This window comes from Sitodiplosis mosellana, unplaced genomic scaffold, assembly GCF_009176505.1.
Source record: "Sitodiplosis mosellana isolate CC-2019 unplaced genomic scaffold, AAFC_SMos_1.0 Smas_scaffold_6166, whole genome shotgun sequence".
Lineage (NCBI taxonomy): Eukaryota > Metazoa > Arthropoda > Insecta > Diptera > Cecidomyiidae > Sitodiplosis > Sitodiplosis mosellana.
Genome location: NW_022601407.1, coordinates 2,792,490 through 2,813,294, shown reverse-complemented (window position 1 = coordinate 2,813,294; position 20,805 = coordinate 2,792,490). Strand labels below are relative to the sequence as shown.

The 20,805-nt window shown below is 35.8% G+C and overlaps 1 long non-coding RNA gene across 1 annotated transcript in view; it reads left to right on the top strand.

Annotated features, from left to right (window-relative positions):
* LOC129575309 (uncharacterized) overlaps window positions 1-20,594 on the top strand; it is a 62,416-nt gene extending 41,822 nt beyond the window's left edge. The window contains exon 3 of the long non-coding RNA XR_008688787.1: window positions 19,161-20,594. This is a non-coding gene — a long non-coding RNA (uncharacterized LOC129575309). The remainder of the gene's footprint in view (window positions 1-19,160) is intronic.
* The last annotated feature ends 211 nt before the right edge of the window (window positions 20,595-20,805 follow it).

Below are 20,805 nucleotides of genomic sequence, written 5' to 3'. Positions count from 1 at the left end.
ATAATGGAGCGTTGGACGCGACGCACGTCACACCAGTTTGAATCAAATCTATGTGGAAACATTCACGAAAATAATTATCCAAACCATCTAATTTCGGAATGGAACACAGGCCAAGGAACATTTTATCTATGAACGTAGGTAGATTTGAAACAATCTAAGACGGGAGATGGATAACTTATTCCCTTTCTTCTACTTAGAACAGCCGTATATCTTCATCTATTCGCCTATAAAATTTTATCCAAGAGCTCACCCTTTAGATGGCACATAACCGAAATATTTTTTTCTTGACCCAGTAAAGAATTATTATGAATTTGAAAATTGATTTGATCCCATTCAACTGTGTCGAAATTCCATTGCTTCTAGTATTTTATTATCTATATTTCGTATTTTCTAGCTGAATTTTCATGATTTCTGGAATTGGAGTGGTATATTATCTCATCGACCTTATCCAAAAAGTGAACGAAAACCAAACACATCGCTAGCATAAAAAATAGACAACTCGAACCCTGTACAACCCCTGAACAGGACAGAAAAAAATCAATATTCGTTTCGGAATACGGGCACGAAAGTGATAAAAACTTTATTAGGTGCTTATTTCACACCAACACATGTCCTCCCATACGCCATTTATGCGGAGTGGCCAGGAAACTAAAGCCAAAGAATGAAGCACGCTCCCCATAAACGAAACACTTGATCATTAATTGTGATACATGTTTCTTTTCTTGTATTCATTGCACGTCATGTGTTGCTCCCCACACACAGCTCATTTTAAAATGTGAATGGTTTCAGAGAACGGTGGCGGCATTGGCGGTGACGGCGTTGTTAGCCGTGTGACTGTAGTAATGCCTTTTTTCAACACACCGAAGCTGTTGTGCTTAAATTATTGCAGCTATGGGCGCAGCACTAGTGCTGGACGACTATGTTATTTGCTTGATGAATGCACGACATTTATTTTTACATGACATAAATTTTTTTTTCATCCTATTTTTCGAACACTCATTTCTCATGTCGATTGAGACCACACCAGAAGACTTGCTTGCGAGAATGAAACGAAAGAGGAAGAGGAAGACAGAGAGAGAGAGCGAGAGAGAGAGAGAGAGAGAGAGAGAGAGAGAGAGAGAGAAAGTGGTGGTCGAAGAAAGTGGAAGTGAGCATGGGAGACAGATAGAGGAAAGAAAATAGAGAAAATCGTGCCAACACGTGACATCGCGATAACACACTGTTTGAAAGTAAATTGTGCGAAAACGATGCTGAGTCCGAAATTGCGATACATTATAGGCGCCTCAATTTTCTCCCTCACACTCTTTCTTTCTTGCTTGCTTGCGCTCTCCATTTCTGTTGCTCCTTTACGATAAGCAACACGTACAAAATCTCTCGCACTAATTTTTGGCATTACCTCACCTTATCTATCGTCATTTTCGCACAATTTGATCTTGAAAAAAGCAGTTATCATTTATATTTCTTCCTGCTGACTGTGGGAAAATTTATCGCCTTTTTTCGACCATACTTATGCAAATGACAGGGTTAAGAGCCAGGGTTGGAATGTAGAAAACTCCATCATGTAATCTACATTTCGTTAAATTACATGAAAATTTTGGAGTTCTCTACATGAATTTTGTAGAAAACGTAGAAAAACAAATTGGATTTAAGATATTATCTTAGAAAATTAGAATTTCACTTAAATAGATTCCAATGAATGTTGTTAGACTCTACGCCGTTTAACTGAGAAACTATTAGTAGTTTTTCTCGTTCAATTTGAATTAGAATTTATCTCAGGATTTCGTAATTCTCATGAAAAAGATTAACACTACTGATGAATTAAAAATGAATGTAAATTATGTAGTAGGTTTGGTTTCATTGCTCCTGAATTGAAAAAACTGACAATTTTATACGTAAAATGAGAGGGAAAAATCAAGAAAAATGAAATTCAAATTGGATCAAATGATTATTCATCATAATTTATTTGTCATTAAATTCATTTCATCCTTCATTTTAAAATAAATGTTGAAGAAGTCCCCTTTTTTTAGTTTCGAAAAAAAATGTCCTCGTTTTCCTCGAAGATAATCTGTGCACACTGCACATTACATATGCTTCCAAGAAATTTGTTAACTTCACCAGTTTTCTTTCGTAAAATTCCTTGATTTTTTCAATAAAGTTGGAATGTTTTGAGCTACACGTCATAGTTTTCTGACAAAATCAAAGGTATTGCAAAAAAAGGGTGAACGAACACTTTTTTGACTGACTGTATATGTAATTTTGGTAGTTTAGCAGTTTTCTACATCCAAGACATTTTTTACATGTAGAAAACGTAATTAACAGTTGTCTACGTAGATTACATGCGCAGCTTAAAAATTGTGTAAATATGCCAACCCTGAGTTAAGACACGTTAAGTTATGCTCGAGATAGAGAGAAAGAGTTATAGAGAAGTTTATAAGCGAAATAAAAAAAAATACGTTGTTTTGAAATTCCCGCATTTCTTCACTGCCCGAGAGAATGGCTAAATAGTTCACATAAGGGATAGGGAAAAAACCCGCTTGTCTATTGCATATGCAACTTGAGCTTAGTAGAAAATCGAATTTGTGAGCTTCCTCTGGTTTTATCACCAAGCGAAAGCAATGGTTCCCATATAAAGCATATATTTCCGCTCTTTTTGGCGTTAAATAGAACGTTCAGTAGCGGAAACATGAACAGTTAACAGTTAGATTTATGATAAAATATGACAAAAAGATTAATTTGACTTTGATGCCAAATAAATGCGTTGCGAACAGAGCAAGAGCAAGAGCGAAAGAGAGTGAGAGAATGCTAGATAAGCACACCTTGTGAATGGTAAAGTAAGACGTGTGAATAACTATTGATTGATTTCCGTTCGAGCAAATATTTGCTTTAACGAACAAAGGACCTGGAGCCAGCAAGACGCAACGACCCTCACTTCATTAGAACGATGTCACCCACACACACACACACACACACACACACACCAAGCTAAAATACAATAAAAAAGTGGTAATTTAATCGTCTTTCCATGTAAAGTTCAGTGTTTTATTCGCCTTGCGGGCGAAAAATTTGCAGCTTTGTAGAAGATTTAATTTAATGAGAAAATGGAATGTGCCAACAACACTTTGTATATGTGTAACAATTTACAATGTTTATTGTTTTAATTAAAGTTTTACGTGGGACAAAAATGCGTTTGTTGTAGCACGATATGGTAGAAAATGCGATGCAACATCAACGCATCATATTGCAACATTGAAACGTGAATGGGTGAGATTGAAAACAAGACATATTTCCACAGTATATTTAAATGAAACACCAAAGAAAGATTTTTTTAAAGTGTAACATCGGCAGAGAATTTTTCAAAGTGAAACACCGCGTGTTACATCTCAATAAAATTTGTTTTCCATGATTCACTTTGAAAAACGTTTGCGGCGATGTTTTGTTTCGAAATATTCTTTTGTTGGTGTTGCATTTAATTGATTTTCTTCGCATGTTTTGTTTCAATATAGTTTTAATTGATGTTACAGTTCGATAAATTGTCGCAATTAGATAATAATATTAAATTTTTGCATATGGAAATATCTCGAAAACGGCTGGGTAAAACGGCAAAATGGACCGTGATGTCACTCCCTGGCTGGTTTAATGGCCTAGAATACAAATCCGGTGGAATTTGGGCTGATCCATGGATTCTCAGGATTCGACCTGGTTCTAACACTTCAATTTCTTTCCGTAGTGGTGAAATTCCATACAAAACATAGGTAGAATGACTTTACAGATGCACATAAAAGAGGAAGCACTGGAATCTGGCAAACCCAGAGAATCCATGGATCAGCTGAAATTTCACCGGATTTGTATTTTAGGCCATCATACCAGCAGTGACATCACGGTCCATTTGGCCGATTTACCCAGCCGAGATATTTCCATGTGTAAATATTTAATAATATTATATTCAATTGCATTGGTCCATATATGGAAAACATTCGAGCGCCGATAACTTGTGTTGTTTCGCTCACTCTTACGTGCAATAGTAAAAAGTTTTTTTTCTCGAGAAATATTGGAAATCTACTCATACAGAAGTACTTAAGAATGATTTTTGAGGTACCTCCCGAACAAAAAATGATAATTTGCCATGAAAAACGTAACTTTTGTTCGGGAGGTACCTCAAAAATCATTCTTAAGTACTTCCTACCTTAGTAGGTTGCCCACTGTAAGTGTGTTTTCTATGCCATAAATGTGATTTTGTATCAATCTTCCAATCGATCGATATTTTTATGAAGAAATGTCAATTTTTGACCAAATTTACAGGAAAATCGGTGTTCAAGTGTTCAGTGACCCATATTTTTTTTTAAGAAAAAATTGTAGTTGTCGAAGACAAAAACGTCGTAAGAGGCCATTTTCGACCATTTTTTTTCAACATCACTGATAAACAGTTAAAAAAGGGTCATTCTTGATATCAATCCACCAACTTATCAAAACGAAATATGTGGTTCAACTATATTCGTCCCCTACTAAAATCTGAAATTCATGTGTAGAATCGTTAATTTCAAAAGCTGTAAATGTTACTACAGTATGACACAGCTTCGTCAGCAATGCGTACTTCAAAAATCAGCACTTTCCATTAACTGGTTACCAACTTGAAAAGCTGCTGCTATTTTTAGAACATAGTCGAAAAGTTGTATGTACAGTGTACACGTGCATGTACATTGTACATGTATGGTGTTTATATTGAACGAAGCTGTTTTCTTGCTTGACAAAATGCAAATGAGACATCGCCTTTTGCGATGATTTGGAGATTTTACTGACTACTGCAGTCAGGTGTTGATCGCATGAAAGAGCAGATAAAAATAGCAAAGTATTCTTCTTTATTGACACTCTTCTCATAACATTTTACCGCTAGATATTGTGAGATTTCATATGTATATGCATATATGATGTTTGATGAATAGGAAGAGAGGAGGAAAGAGCTTGTTGAGTTTTTTTCCCCAGAAATAAGGAATTCTCTTTTATATTTGGCCTTAGAATATTATATTATAAATACGGATGAGAAATTGAAGAGAGTGAAAGCGAGAGTAAGAGCTAACGAGAGAGATGGGGGACGAGTAAAGATGGGAGTAGAGTGAAAGAGGAGGTTGGAAAGACCCGGAAATAATTCGAGCGATCAACAAAGAAATGGCTTTCAAAGGAAGCCTGCTTAGGGATTATGTAATTTGCATACACTTCTGACCACACATAGAATGAATTAATGCCCAATTTATCGAAAACAGAAGCATGAATTTCAGTAAAAAGCCTCACAGAGACAGAGACACATTGAAAATGGAGGGAGAATAACCATAATACACCGGGATTTCAATATTTAAATCGAATATTTTCCAAGAATATTGTGCCGGAGACACACATTCGAAAAAGGACAATAAAAATATCAATTTTTCTCTCAGTTCCAGCCTATCAATGTGGCCACACTAATTTCCCCGCTCTTTCCATATGTTTCATTTTTTTTTTATTTTAATCATTCATTCTATTGCGAAACATCGGCTCAAATAGACCCACTCACTCAACGGACAATTAAACTTCCGAATCAAAACATCCCCTACGCATATACACTGAAAGATAAAAGCCCCGAAAATATGTATTGATATGACTTTTTTCAAATAACAAAATAAAACATTTTTGTCAAATGCGACAGCAAATTTAATGAAGCAATCATTTTGCCTGGGGGGCAATAGAGCGAAAAACATATGCAAAAGAGAGATCCAGAGCAACTTGTGAGCATCATATGCAGTATAGCGACATGGAAAAACAGCCACAGAGACGTTCAAAAGCAAGAATTTTTACTAATAAAAAAAATAACTTGTTTCTAACTTGTTAATAACTACTACATTGTTATTGAAACACTCAATTTCAATATTTTGAGCGGTTTCTGTGTATCTCTTTTATTACATTTGTATGCCTCCAGATGAGCAAGCATTCTTTGTCGTTGCCTTTTCATCATATATGATTCAATTCGGAGTACCTGACTCTTTTTCTTGTATTGAGCAGCCAGGAACAACACAAATATTTCACAAAGCACATCATATTATCCATTTATTTCTTCTCTCTGGCTGTTTTGCCATGTCGCTATACTGCATATGATGCTCACAAGTTGCTCTAGATCTCTCTTTTGCGTATGTTTTTCGCTCTATTGCCCCCAGGCAAATGATTGCTTCATTAAATTTGCTGTCGCATTTGACAAAAATGTTTTATTTTAGATGAATATTCAAATCAGTCAAATCTTGGTAGATTTTCCGAAATGACTTCGGGTAGGGCGATTTCAATTGTAGATTTTATGTAGTTTAATGTAGTGTAGCGGCATAGCCATCGTTTTTAATTTAATGTAGTGTATTTACTTTTTTATGTACTCTACAATTGGGCCCCATATGTTCTACAATTTTATGGACCCTAGAAACAATAGAAAAAAGATTTAGTTTGTGGAAAGTTTGATTTGGGGCCAAGATTTGAGTATTACCGATTTTGGACCAATTTTCATGACTCGTCCCGATATCGAACGAACGGGCAGACATATTTGAAAAGAGACAATTGATTTCAATTCTACAATTAATCTACATTTTTTTGAAAACATTCTCCATTCGAAAAAACATTTGATTCATGGAAAATGCTTTTTTTGACCAAGATTTGAGTAACCCCATTTTGGAGCGGTTTTTCGATAGCCGATTACTCAAAAAAATTGTTCCTACAAAAAAAAGTAAAAACACTACATTAAACTACATAAAATCTACGATTGAAATCGCCCTACCCGAAGTCATTTCGGAAATCCTACCAAGATTTGAATATTCATCTTTTATTTTGATATTTGAAAAAAGTCATATCAATACATATTTTCGGGGCTTTTAGTGTATATGCGTAGGGGATGTTTTGATTCGGAAGTTTAATTGTCCGTTGAGTGAGTGAGCCGATGTTTCGCAATAGAATGAATGGATAATTTCATAGTCATAACACAAGGCATGCCAAAGACATGAACAAAATCAAAACAAAAAACAAATGGGGCACATTATCATTTATAAATCGGGGAATCTCTATATATAATATGTTACCGTCACCACTAAAAAAATCAAAAACCAAAAATAATTTTAAGAGAAAACTTAAACAAATCAGATGAACAATTAAGTGAACCTATTAATAAAAAACAAAGCAAATCAAATCAAACTAAAAGTTAAAAAATAATTTAAGACATGTTATTTTTATATTTATACTTTGTAAACTAGTTTATAAGGGCGTATGTGTTATTATACATTTGCCGAATGAAATACAGTGCACCCCCGCAAATTAGAAATAAAATGTCCCGAGACCATTTCTAATTTGCGAGGTTTTCCAATTTCTGAGGTTTTTTCAATTTCATCCAAAAATGGCGTACCAAATGAAAAACTGATAGGGGGATTGATTTGCTTAATTGAAAACGATATTTTAGTGATTTTATATATATAGTAAGTTTATTTTACTGGATAAACTACTCCTCGGAACAAACCGAAATAAATGATGACCGGCTGTTCTTATTATATCATACGATAGTAAACAGAAAACGTTAGCATTCTATATAAAATTTTATATATGCAAATTCTCTGATGGAACAAATCGGTTTCGATTTGTTAATGATTGATGATTGACGCAGGCAATATGGAACAGATTACTTCGTGACTTAGTTTTTAACTTCATGGTAAACGTCGAAAATCTCAGCTGATCTGCTAATATAGTTATTCAACGAAATGGAAAAGACTTTCATTACATTTTTTCATTAAAAATGAAGTAAATTTCCCTTTGTCTTGAATGAAATGATTCGGAAATTAGAAATTTTCCATACAAATTTTCAAACCTGAAATTCATTTCTAATTTCTGAGGTTTTCTAATTTTCGGGTTTCTAATTTGCGGGGGTGCACTGTAAATAAATAAATATTGAACATGATTGTGTCATGTGAGCGATGTGAAAGTATCAAATATTATCGGGAAACAGTGCAAAGTCTTTGTTCCAATACATCAATGAAAGTACACAGTATGTAATACGCTTATCGATGAATTTTTTTGTTCAATATCTTGTTGATTGTATCTCCAACGTTCATTGACACATGAAAATCCAAAATGGTCGGGGTAATTGAGTGTGTGGGTGTATGTGTGTTTGTTGAGGGGGTAGCAAATCTTCAAGAAGCCAGACTTTTCGTTGAAATGATAATTTTCCTTGTATCGCATACTGTGCGTATGTATGTATGTGTGTGTGTGTAACTTTAATCCCGATTTTAATGCATGAAAATGCTTTGCTCATTTAGATGATTTTCGTATGGAATTAGAAATTTAAATGGTTTAGCGTGGGTTTGTCGCACGATTTGATGCTTTTGATCGATGTTTGTGAGTGAATCACATCATTTGCAGCGGTATCGTGCAGGACAAGCAAGTGGAAATGAGTGAATTGTACGCTTGAGAGATCAGGGCACTGAGATGAGAGACAGAATTGATGTTCACACGAAACGATATGAACTACGATAAAGCCAAATAAAGCGCGATAACTTTCGCCAAAGACATTTTCCAGCGATGAAATTTCCAAAATGCATTACATCACCTTCATTTGTTGCACATGCAGCTCTTAGCGCCACTCTGAGAGAATTCGAAATGGTGCGATAATTGGAAGCGTTTATTTACTCCAACCATCAACATTTATTCACATTTAGCTTTCACTTTCAATCCGCTTTGAAAATGAAACAAAACTTTGTGCAAACTACAAGTTTTCAATGAGTTTCGACACGTGTTGATTCAAATCGTTTTTTCTTTGCGCAGAAAAAAAAGCTAACGAGCGTAATATTTCATTTTATGATAAATCGATCCGATCAACACATTGCCACTCGTTGCTCTGAGCATGTGTGTATGAGTGAGATTCGGTCGAAAACTCTTACATTCCATGGATGTGCTTGATCTAATCAAAAACGACTTTTTCAAATGCAAAACTCATAATTCACCGTTGCACATTTACGATTGAGGATTGCATGTCATTTAATTGTTGACCCAAACAGAATGCACATATTCGTAAAACTAGGACGAATTAAACTGAGATGTGTGCTATGTACATTCAAGATTTTGTTTAATTTTTTTTCCACAGCAATTCAAAACAGATGCGCAGTGTATTTGTATGAATGGAATGTGGCATTCGATCACATCACATACCATACGAATTCCCTGAAGGAATTTAAATTGGTTTTCTATCCGCTTTTAAATCAGTTTTACTTATCATGGAATTAATGTAGTTGACACGACCATCAACAAAGTATTACAGTTTTAATGGATGCGCCGCTGCTGTTTTTGTTGCCATCACCATCGTCGCCATTGCTCATCCATTCTTCATACAGCTGGTTTATCGATATAGCGAAAGCGAAGAGATTTTCATAATCTAAAACCACATTGGCGAAATCCATGGCCATTTTTTCGAGTGGAACAAGACTCTTAGCACACTGTCTACTGCTACGCATATTTTGTCTTGAGAATTTTGTATTTCGGCTTTAGTTTATGTTCTCTGGCGATAAAATCAGGCGTCTTTTTTTCACATGCACACACATACAATCTCTTTCAACGCCACCTCCCCCACCCATCGCGCTCAACTGTGGTTATTCGCTGATCGGAGAGATTAATTGGATTTTTTTCTCGGACAACACAGTTAAAAAGCTTCAAAATTCAAGCTACTAACCAGAATAGGCTCGTTTTATCAACCAAAGTTTCTGTCGGACAAAGTAACTTTTTTTGCCCAACAAAGAAAAACATCTTCCACACAAACTCTCAAACAAACAATTAATGAAATTATAGGTTGGCGGTCATACCGCCCCGGACGGACAGCATGCTTCTTTGTTTTCTATTACATTAGAGTATACTGTCCGTCCGAGGAAAAAAATGGAAATGGAAATCCAAATCCAAAATCGGAAAAACAATTCTCATGTTTTTTCTTCTATTTTGTCAACGAAAATGCAAATATCTAGAAGAATTATCGTGATATTATCATTTTTTTCCGATCACTGACCAAATTTGAAATTTCATTGTGAGTTTTATGCGAACACAAATAAACTTTCAACAGTGATGTACAGAATATACCAATGAAAACATTGTAATTGTATTATTTCTTGAGCGATTCCCGTGTGAAAAAAAAATCTGACATCTAGTTACCCACCCGTCTATTTGAGGACATTTTGACTGGATTGTTGAACGTACGGTGACTGGGATTCAATCAGAGGAATCCAAATCGATTTCAATCAACTTTAAACCAATTCATTCAAGTCAGTCAAATGTATCGACTATGATTGACTAGTTATTGAAATTCTACGAACATAGTACGTAGAAAATACAGTCAAAATGTCCCAAAAGAGTTGACTGTTGCAATCACTAGTCACTTATAAATTGTTTGCGGAAAAAAAATTGGATGACCAAAATCTTTGAATCGATTTTTTTTTACAATGGTTTTGCTGTAATGGTGTCGTCGAAACGTTCATTCGAGATGACTGATACTTTCATCCACTTTCAGTCTGTCGAGCTTAAGTCAAAGATAAAGAGAATGAAAAAATAGAAAGAGAAGCGACGGATAGAGAGATGGAGGGAGAGCAGAAAAAATGTGAAGAATACAAACGAAGCCAATAAATTGTATTAGCCTCCGTTCGATGAGTTATTGATATCAATTATACTGCATTGCAACGCATCCATAAGTTCGTACCGTACGCCAGCAAAATCTTTGACCAAACAACTTTAAATTGAATTAACCGATAACATGAGATTTATTATTTTTCTAGCGGCTTTTGCACAATGTTTCGCTTTTTCTCAGCTACTGTCTGCTCTCACTTTCTCGATCTCTTGCTCTCTTGCTTCATCTGTATCTGTTTTAAGCTCTTTTACACCATTCTCTTCTCCTATTACTCTCTTGCTCTCTTCCTTGGTATTTCTTCCATTTATTGACGGGATAAGTGGTAATTGAAACGCAGCTAACGATAATACCAGAGAGAAGGAGCCAATAATATTTTCTTTTCTATTGGCCACTTGATTTCTCGACTTTCATTCTCTCGGCCTCTTATGGTTTCTTTTGGTTTGTGATTGGACCGGTAAATGACTTGTAACCTTTCAATATTTCAGTAAGTTCCAGTGAATTAGGATTAATCTCCCAGCGGCCAAAAACTAGCGGCCATATTTCATTACAAATGCAGAAGAAAAAAATAAATGCGTTTGTCTTCGCAATTCGAAATCATGGCCGGCTGTTCCATTACTGTTTGTGCTTTTAACATTACTGCAAGAATAAGGCTGTTATCGAAGAATGCTATTCTGGCAACGGTGCTGAGTTTCAGAATCTGAACAAAGCGTTTTATGTGAAGAAAGCGATAGAGATATGCTCATTGAGATGAATAGCAAAACACTATAGTAACGGCGCTGCCGCTGATGTCGACGCGCGTGCACATATCCACTGGATTAATATATTAAAAGCGTGCATTGTGTATGAAAAGCGTTCGGTACTACGCCGTTTGGAAAGCTCATGTTTAGCAAATAAAAAAGCCTAGCAGACGATGAACAGCAATTTCCACTGAACACTGGTTTCGTTGCAGATTCAACTGTAACCGGCAAAATGTTTACGTATAAATTGCCAACAAATTTCAATCTGACTAATTTATTATTGGCCTCGCAACATTCTCTACTTTCAAATGATTTTCATGCAACGTACGGTGCCTGGTGCGTGCCGGTGAAAAATTGAACAAATGCGTCTCGACGCATACAAAACCAACAGAAGACGAAAAGAGGGGAGAAAAAATCGTGAGAAAAGCACACAAAACAAATATGAAAAGCAATTCGTTTTGTTCCGGGGCAAATTGAAGAATTTTCTTTTGAACAGATAAATTGGACGCTGTTAACAAATGAACACGAGACTGTGACGTAATATTCAATCGCCTTTTTATTAGGTCAATTGTTAGAGTGATAACTCAAGTTGCTTTTGTTGAAACTGTCTATTGAGCATCGGTTCCATTTGATTATTCTTTTATTGCGTTTTTATGCTGTGGCGCTTCGTGTAAGATGTACGCTCGTTAGCATCCATTTTTGCAGGCGTTCACTTAAGCTCGACAGATTGGTGAACTTTTTTTTTGCCACAATATAATTTTTGTATTGCATTCGTCTCGCCAGGAGATAATAGGCGTGTATTGTCTTTTATTTTAAATAGATTGCATGCAGACAAAAAAACCAATTTCCAATTGGGAGATGTGGAAATCGAGCAAAAACGAAAGTTGTCGGCCAAAATCATGGAAATCAATTCTTAAGCTAGGCATTGAGACAAAACTGCCAAATACTCATTTAATTTGTTTCTCTTTGTCGATTTGATCAAATTTGATATTGGTCATTCTCACGAGAGGAGTTTCCTGTAATTGCCTCGCATGTGAAAAAAGGCATTGGTCGAAATGTTCTTGTTTTTTTAGGATTATTCTCATTAATTCGGATAATTCAATTAGGCGTTGAGTAATGAAGATTGACAGATATGCCGCTTTGCTTATTACCTAAATCCGTTTGGTTTTGATTTGAGCCAATAGAACTTTTTTTGTGGGTGGTTAATCGAAATATTGATCCAAACAAAATTCGTTTGATGGAAGAATCACGCGTGTTTCAATCCTAATTTCTGCACTTTGGCGAAATGCTAGGGGCTTTTATCTCTATTTATACGAAATGGTTAAAATATACGGCGTATACGCGGGTTATATGTGAAATATGCACAAAATATACGGCGTTTATACGTGGTAATACGTATTTATATGAAATATTCGTTTAGACTTAGAAGCCCCTAGGCGAAATGTATGCCATAAAATCAACACGTGTTATGACATTCCACAGATGTATGTATGCGATGCTGCATCAAACATGATGGAAACAACGACAGAGAAGGAAAAATCTCTGCCTCAAAATCCTTGCACGCTTTCGACGTGCGAACACTCTTCAATACAAAGTTTAGCGTTTGAGGCGTTGAAAATGGAGGGTCGCGAGCGCGATATCATCAGATTAAGGGGTATTAATGGTCAATTAATTAAAATTTCGTGCTTGTATGTGCAGCACGCGCACTTATGTTAATCGCTGAGCTCATATGAAATGAATGCTAATATTGGTGTCATCGTTGTTCTAATGACAGGCACGTAATTAAGTATGCTCCAATAGCAAATAATATCTGCATAGCGGCACAGCAAGTGCGAGCAAGCGATTGAACGAATGAAAGAACGAACCACAGCTACGGCCGCATAGATACAAAAAATGGCAACGTATATGGCGCGATTGTGTACATGTTTAGCCACTTAAGAGTTCTTGTCCGACTACAATACAATAGTAAATGATTGGTGATTGGATGGGCAAACGAACTAGCCAAAACGAAGTGTAGATCCAGAATACACATACTAAATATACGGAACGACATACACACAAACGTCCATCGTTCCATCAATACACAGAGTGAAATAAGGTTGTCAGAATCACCGAAATGAAGTTGTAAACGAGCGAATTCCAACGAGGGTTGGACATTTCGCAAAATTTTCTGCACTCAGTTATAAGGTGATATGTGGAGAAAATTTTGCGAAATGTCCAACCCTAGTTGGAATTCGCTCGTTTACAACTTCATGTTGGTGGTTCTGATAACCTCATTTCGCTCAGTGTATGTTATGTTGAACATATCATCTCGACCGAACCGATTGAATACTATAATTACTAGCTGATAGATAATCGATACACATATGCTAATTGTCGATTGACATTTTATACAGTGAATGAATATACACATTGATCGTAGCATCAACCATCATTTTCGGTGTATACTATGATAAAATCCCATCCAAACCGCAATTTTAAGTCCCAAATCAATCAAACCAATTCATGAAATTACGTTCCACTTCAATTCCATTGAATAATACTTCGGTCAGTTTAAGCGATATTCATTTATTCCCTTTTTTGGTTCAACAAATTGTTTTAATGGACATTTATATGCTATTATTCACACCTTTTTGAGTTACATTTTTTTGAGCGAGAGAACATCCTCTCTCTCCATCTCATTGTCTCTTTCTCTCTTTCTAGAGAATGAGCGCATTTTTGACAATGGTCCGACAGTTATGCCGTTACATAAAAAAGGCGAGAGAGAATGTGCAAAATTTTATAATCAAATTATAAAATTTACCAAAAAAAATGCGCTAAAATTAAAAAAAGCAGCAAATTATGTACGAAAAAGCAGTTGAAAATACCAAAATATGTGGAGTCGAAAAAAGCTCGAAATATTTTTGCCACAATTTTCACTTCTTTTCTGCCAAAATATTCGTTTCCTCTTCAATACATTCGGCCAAAGCATGGCAAAAAAGGGAGCGAACAAAATGAGAAAAGAATGCCAATCAACGATGAGATGAACGGAATATTTTAGTCGCATAATGAATATATTTAATCATGGTAAATTCATCAATGTCATTTTTCACTCTTCGTCAATGAAGAAACACTGAGAGCGGAATTTTCGAACTTCGCACCGACATTGGCCATCATTTATCTCATTTTTAGTAGAAAATTTCAATGCACTGTATCATACGTTGGCATTGCCATAATTTCCCTAGATTGCACAGTGCAACACACTTTTTGCGTCTCTCCAAATCTTATTATTTTCTGATAGGGCACCTGAATACGAGTTCAAATCAATCTTAAAAACCATACTTCATGGTGCTTAATTTTTTTACGCCCAAATTAAGAAATTATGTCATTATTTGAGTTTTTCTCCATTATTATGGGTCATAACTCTAAAATTTCCAGATAAAGCCATAATATCGCAAATTTTTACCAAAAGTGGAAATCATTACGAGCATTTTGATACCCTATTCATCAAAATCGGTTAGGTAGTTCTCGAGATATAGCTCGAAACGTGTGCGCTACTAACAGAAAAAATGAAGATTTCGGGCTTCTTTTCGGCACATAGTCCACCAAAACTCCACAAAATCGCCATGCGTGTGCTAGTTTAGCACCTGATTACTGTAGCTGGCATCTGTACGAACAATTTGAGCGTTTGGTCATCAAAATCCATGGTCTGGTTCGCTTACGAGGGTTGCTGCATAAGTTTCTGGCCTAACCTATTTCTAGTGTTTTCAGATGCAATCTGACGATTCCATCGGAAATTTTGACATTTTTTAGGCTAAAAAACACTATAGCAGGGATTGTTTTACATTACTGGGTGTGTCTAAGCCTCCTTTCCAAGGGATACCTGGAAAAATCGTAAATTTCAACAATAAACTTCATTTTTCGATATGAGAAAAATTGATTATTCTGTTGTTAACCACCTAAAAAACTTCGTTTATCCTCAATTTAATAATTTCTGGCTAACGAAACCATTATTTTATATTTTGGGCCTGCAAATATTCGATTGAATGAAGGCATGTCAAAAGGTGAAAATTCATGAAGTGACAGATAGTTCCCAGTTTTTGGACCATTTTCTGAATATTTTCATTCCAAAAATGTCCGCTTTATTCAGAATTCATGGCACTACAATTCCAAAGTATAATAACAGTCATGTAAATCATTTTTTCCCAGAACGAAGCATTGCAATTTGCGAAAATCGTCTGTTTTTTCAGAAATAAGGAAAATTTTCTGTTATTTTCAAACACGATACTATCACTAAAACCTTCTGGGATGACATGCTATACTCATAAATGATAATTTTGTAATCTCTAGTGACGATTGAGGGTTTTTCAGCCTATCAAAATTGCATTATTGAGAGTTTGTAGGCCTATTTTTGTCCAAAACTCTTTTTTTTGGTTGAAAACATATTTGGAGGTTTTGACATGTGAAAGGCATTTACGTCACTAAAACCACATGTAATATTGACCTCATGCATGTCATACTAATGCCAAAGGATGCCCCAATCTCACTATAAGTCGTATGAGAATATTCCACCTTTAGGTTTCGCACAGCATCAATGTGTTCCGGCGTTACAGCTGATATTTTACGACTTTCCTGCGGACTCATTTTTGAGTGAGCTTCGTCAACATTTAAAATCGTTATATCACCTCTAAATACTTGGAATGGACCGAGTTTTATCACCCAAAGCGAATTTGAGGCTATCACGGCACTCTTGTTGAGTTAGTCCCTCTCAAAAATCGGAATAAAACATTGCACTAAAATGTTTGCGGAAAAATTCAATTTTTTCATCAAATTGAAATATTCAAGCTCATAAAACACCACGATCCGTAGTGAATCAACAGTTGACGTCTGAGGAAACTTAGCTTAAAAAAGGTCAAACTTTTTGACTGACCCAAAGTTTTGCTTCAGAAAACACTAGAACTAGGTTAGGCCAGAAACTTAAGCAGCAACCTACGTACAATCCGTGTTTGAGTGAAGTGGTAAAGTCGCAAGTTCAAGGATTTTTCCAAAGATGAAAGTGGCCAAAACCACACAACTGTTAATGCGATCGTCATGAAACTTCGCAATTCTTATTTTTTCATCAAAATATCGAATCGTGGCTGATTTGGAATCAATCGGATGCATAATAAGGATGCCTCCCGGACAAAATGATCGATATTTGTTCGAAAATCGATATTTGTTGCACTGTGTTATTTTCATGTGTTCGTTTCTAGGCCGCCACCATTTCAATTAAATTAAACTGCAGTGAAGCAAAAATGAAGTGCTATCAAAACTGTCTTCTATTTTCTCACTTCGAGATACGTGTATGGTGGTTGTGCAGCATATACACCTGTCTCATTTGGTTAGAGTGGATAGCTCACATCATGAATTGACTAAGCATGTGTTCGTTTTTCAGTTCTTTATTTTTGAACGAATAACCTGACAATGTTCGATTTCATGTTTCCGCTGTGTCGATACACAAGAGATTGTTTATGTAGTTCCGCAGAAACGTCTTCAAATTCGACGATATGAAACAAAAATGTGAAAACAATCCAAGCAGCCCTACGCGCGACAGTTTGATTTGATGCATAAATCTTCCTGTTTGGTGAATACGAGCAACAGAAAGCGCGGTGAATACGCGCGGGGACGAGAAAAACGTAGAGAAAATGAAAGCGACCGAAAGGGAGCAGAAGCGAGTGAATAAGAACGAAAATGAGAATGACAATGGGAAATTGCAATTCTTTTTTTTTGTATTGATACTCAATGACAGCGATGCAATCACAGTGAGAGTATGGCGACATAGAAAAAAAGCAAACCGTACGCGAAGTTCGATACAAGAGATTGAAAGGTGGTGTATGAGTGAGCAAAGGAGAGAAAGAGAGAAAAGAACATTCTTCGAAACAATTCGTTGTTGACATTGACACAGAAATAGCAGTGCATAACACCCGACTGCACGTCGGATCGTCACATGGAACACCATTGCTTTATTGTTTAACGTATATGAACGTCAATGCCTTTCCGGTTCGTTGGCTGTCGACAAACATTGAAATATTCAGAGAGAAACAGAGAGGGAGAAATGAAAACAAATACCATACGCATAAGATGATTTTTTCCATCCAATAGAAAAGTATATATATATATATATATATATATATCCAGTTAATTATGGTGATAGTTGTGTTTTAAAATGGACTTCTCATTCAATTAGGATTATCGAAATGTTTTCTCTTTCGATGGTGCTTTGTGAGTACGTGTTTCACTGAAATCACCAACTGAAGAACAAATTTCCCCTTGTCGAATCACATTGATGCACGCGTCAACAAAATGATCTTCCTTTTCCGCGTTTTTAATTCAATATGAAAACAAAGTCATAGAAATGCACTAAATACCAGTTCGTTAGTGAGTGTGTTTTAAAATATATAAACAAATAGAAATTGAATGAGTTTTTCCTTTGATCGAAACAGACCATTTTAGCGAAACGTCAATGTACACAGCCGTTGTATTGATTCAGTACAAACCAATCGACTCAGAACGATAGCAACGAAGCATCGTTCGTACACTGAAAGATGCTTTAATGTTACTGAGCCTATTCAAATATTGCAAAGTGCACAACAAAATTGTGGCAGAAAACCGATAAAAATCACACTGCCAATTCATGTTTTATTAATGGCGATGGCATCAAATTGACATCAAAAATATATAGACACAATTTTGACTGTTTGTGTTGCGAAGGACACAAGGATATCTTTCTTTAAAAAAAGAGGGATGAAAGAATCACAAAAAAAGCGACAAACATCATGGAAATGATGTGGAAACCAAGACATTCTGACGAAAATCCTGACATTTCCAAGAATTTTCCATAGATTTTTTTTCCCCTTTTTCTCTTCAGTTTGCATTTCAACGAGCTTCGTTTTCTGCGCGGAAATAATATTTTATGGCTAGCGGTTGCCCGTTTGCGACTATGCTGTGCTCTACTCTATAACAAAACCAAGCAATTTAAACTGTTTACACCATTTAAAAAGTTTAAATATACAAGGTCACATTTTAGCACGAGCGCATAGTAACGACACAACTAGTTCACGATGCTTTTAATTTTTATGTTTTAAGAATAAAAATAAATGTTACTTTCGCTGAATGGAGAGTGAAGATGCTCGATGGAAGAACAAATGGTAATGGCGAAAATCTGGGTGAAACTGAAAATTTGCCATTTTCTCTGCGGCATGATTGCATTCATCGGGTATACGTTCGTCGTTTATAAGCAATGTTGAGGTAGAGGTGGGTGTAATTTTCGTTTCAGGGTAAATCGATATTTTTTTTATTGTCTACAATTTATTTGGGATGTAATTGTTTGGAAGCAATCTCAATCGTGCTTCGCGATCGAAACGAAAACAGTTTGAGAAATGAGAGTTTCAAATTTATATGGAAGCAAAATACAAGGCCATCTGTGTACCTGAGGTCTGAGTTGTATGGTTCCACGTTTTGTGTCTCGTGTTTATTTGCGAATCGTTGTGAAAAAACTAAAGGGTCGATTCAATTTCGATAAACTACAGTTGTTCCGGTGTGTCTCTTTTTCATGCCCGTTGCATATCCATTTCAATTCAAGCAAGAGCGGTACAAATCGGGAGTGCTCACGACAGTTATAATGTCTTCTGCTCGGAAGATATTCTACGAACAAACTTAATGATAATAACGTATTTAAAATAAATATTTGATATTTAGACTAAATATGCTTTTTTAGTAATGTTTTCCTCTCTTTTTCTGTGTTTTTTTTTCAGATGTGAAAATGGTAATGGAACTACATTTCTGAGCGCACACACTACGGTGCATTTATTTTTATTGTTATGTGGAAAAGTGGTTTACAGCTATTAATTATAAATTAATGCGATCGTGTCGGTAGTTTTTTTTATTTATACTTAGGTGATATAAGTAAGAAAAAAGAGAGAGAAAAAACCATTTGGTAGTAATTCCAAGAAATTAAATGGTGAATACGGAAATAAGCGCTCTGAGAAATTGTCCGAAATAAGTTGTAAACGAAGGTGAAACGAAAAGAAAAGCGAAAATTATTTACTTATGAAGAGGCTGATTTTTGTGTTCTGTGTCTGTCGTTAGTGAATTCTCCGAAGAACAAACAAGTCGGAAAAGCGTGAGAAAAAAGTACGTGGTAACAAAATATCATTCGGAATTAGAATCGGCTTTGTCAAACCGGAATTAAATAAAAGTGAGTGAAAAAGCTGAGTGAGAGCTTAACGTCAATTTTCGGGTCGTTTGGTAACGAAGTGTTGTGATTTAATGGGCCAATCGATGCAGTAGACACACCATTTACCATTTGAGAAAGTCAGCGAATTTAATTGTGTGCAGAAAGTGAAACAATCAAGAACTGAAAAAAGACACTGCGGCAAAGCAAAAAAAAACAAAAACACCCTCAAATAGACAAAAACGAGCACAATCGACAGAAAAGAAAAGCCAAGTATACACAGTAACAACCACATTCAACGGTTATTTTTTTTCCTGACTAATAGGCAGTTTGAAAATCGGGCTTGCCGAGAAAGTGATACGTGAATTTGAGTAAAGAAATGAAAAGAAATAAAGTGGTAGCACAATTTACTTTATTTGCATACTTTATACACATTTAAGCCGAAAGATTGTTCGATAAAAATCTCACTCTTACGCGCGGCTCACAACCTCATTTCGAGATTTGCGCTGGAAGCTATGGAAGCAAACACAAATACTTGAATCAATGGACGATAAGCATCAATCGTAAGAAAGAAAAAAAGAAAGTAGTTGTCGAAAAAGTTTCTTTTTTCTCTTGGGAAAATTGTTCGGAATATAAAACCGAATTGAAAGCTTCGTACACTCGACAGAGACACGTGAATCCGGTCCAGTGAAAACGATTGTAATCAACCGTGTAACACGTCGAACGCGGATTAACAAACAACATAGCGGCCAAATAGAAATAATCCGGATTTTCCAAGAATCACGAACAACAACAGCCATTACAATGGGTTTACCATCAATAATACCGAGCAATGGAAGCTTTTTGCCGTCACCAACCGGTGGCCAACATCTCAACGAATGCAGCGAAGATGAGCCCGACTGCGATAGATACAAACCATATGATGAACGGCCCGAAACTTACATTGTTCCTTTTATTTTTAGCATAATTTTTGTGGTGGGCGTCGTTGGCAATGGGACGCTAATTGTTATTTTTTTACGACATCGTGCGATGCGAAACATACCAAACACGTAAGTAAAATGCAATCATCTACTAACTCTCTTTTTTCTGACCGAATGAGTTTTTTTGCGATCCATTGGTTTTTTTTTCATTGTTCTGTTTCATTTTCATGAAGTGCTTTGATGCACGCAAACCCAGACGTAGATATAGAAAGGCGCCAATTTTTACGTTTTTACGTTTTTTTGATA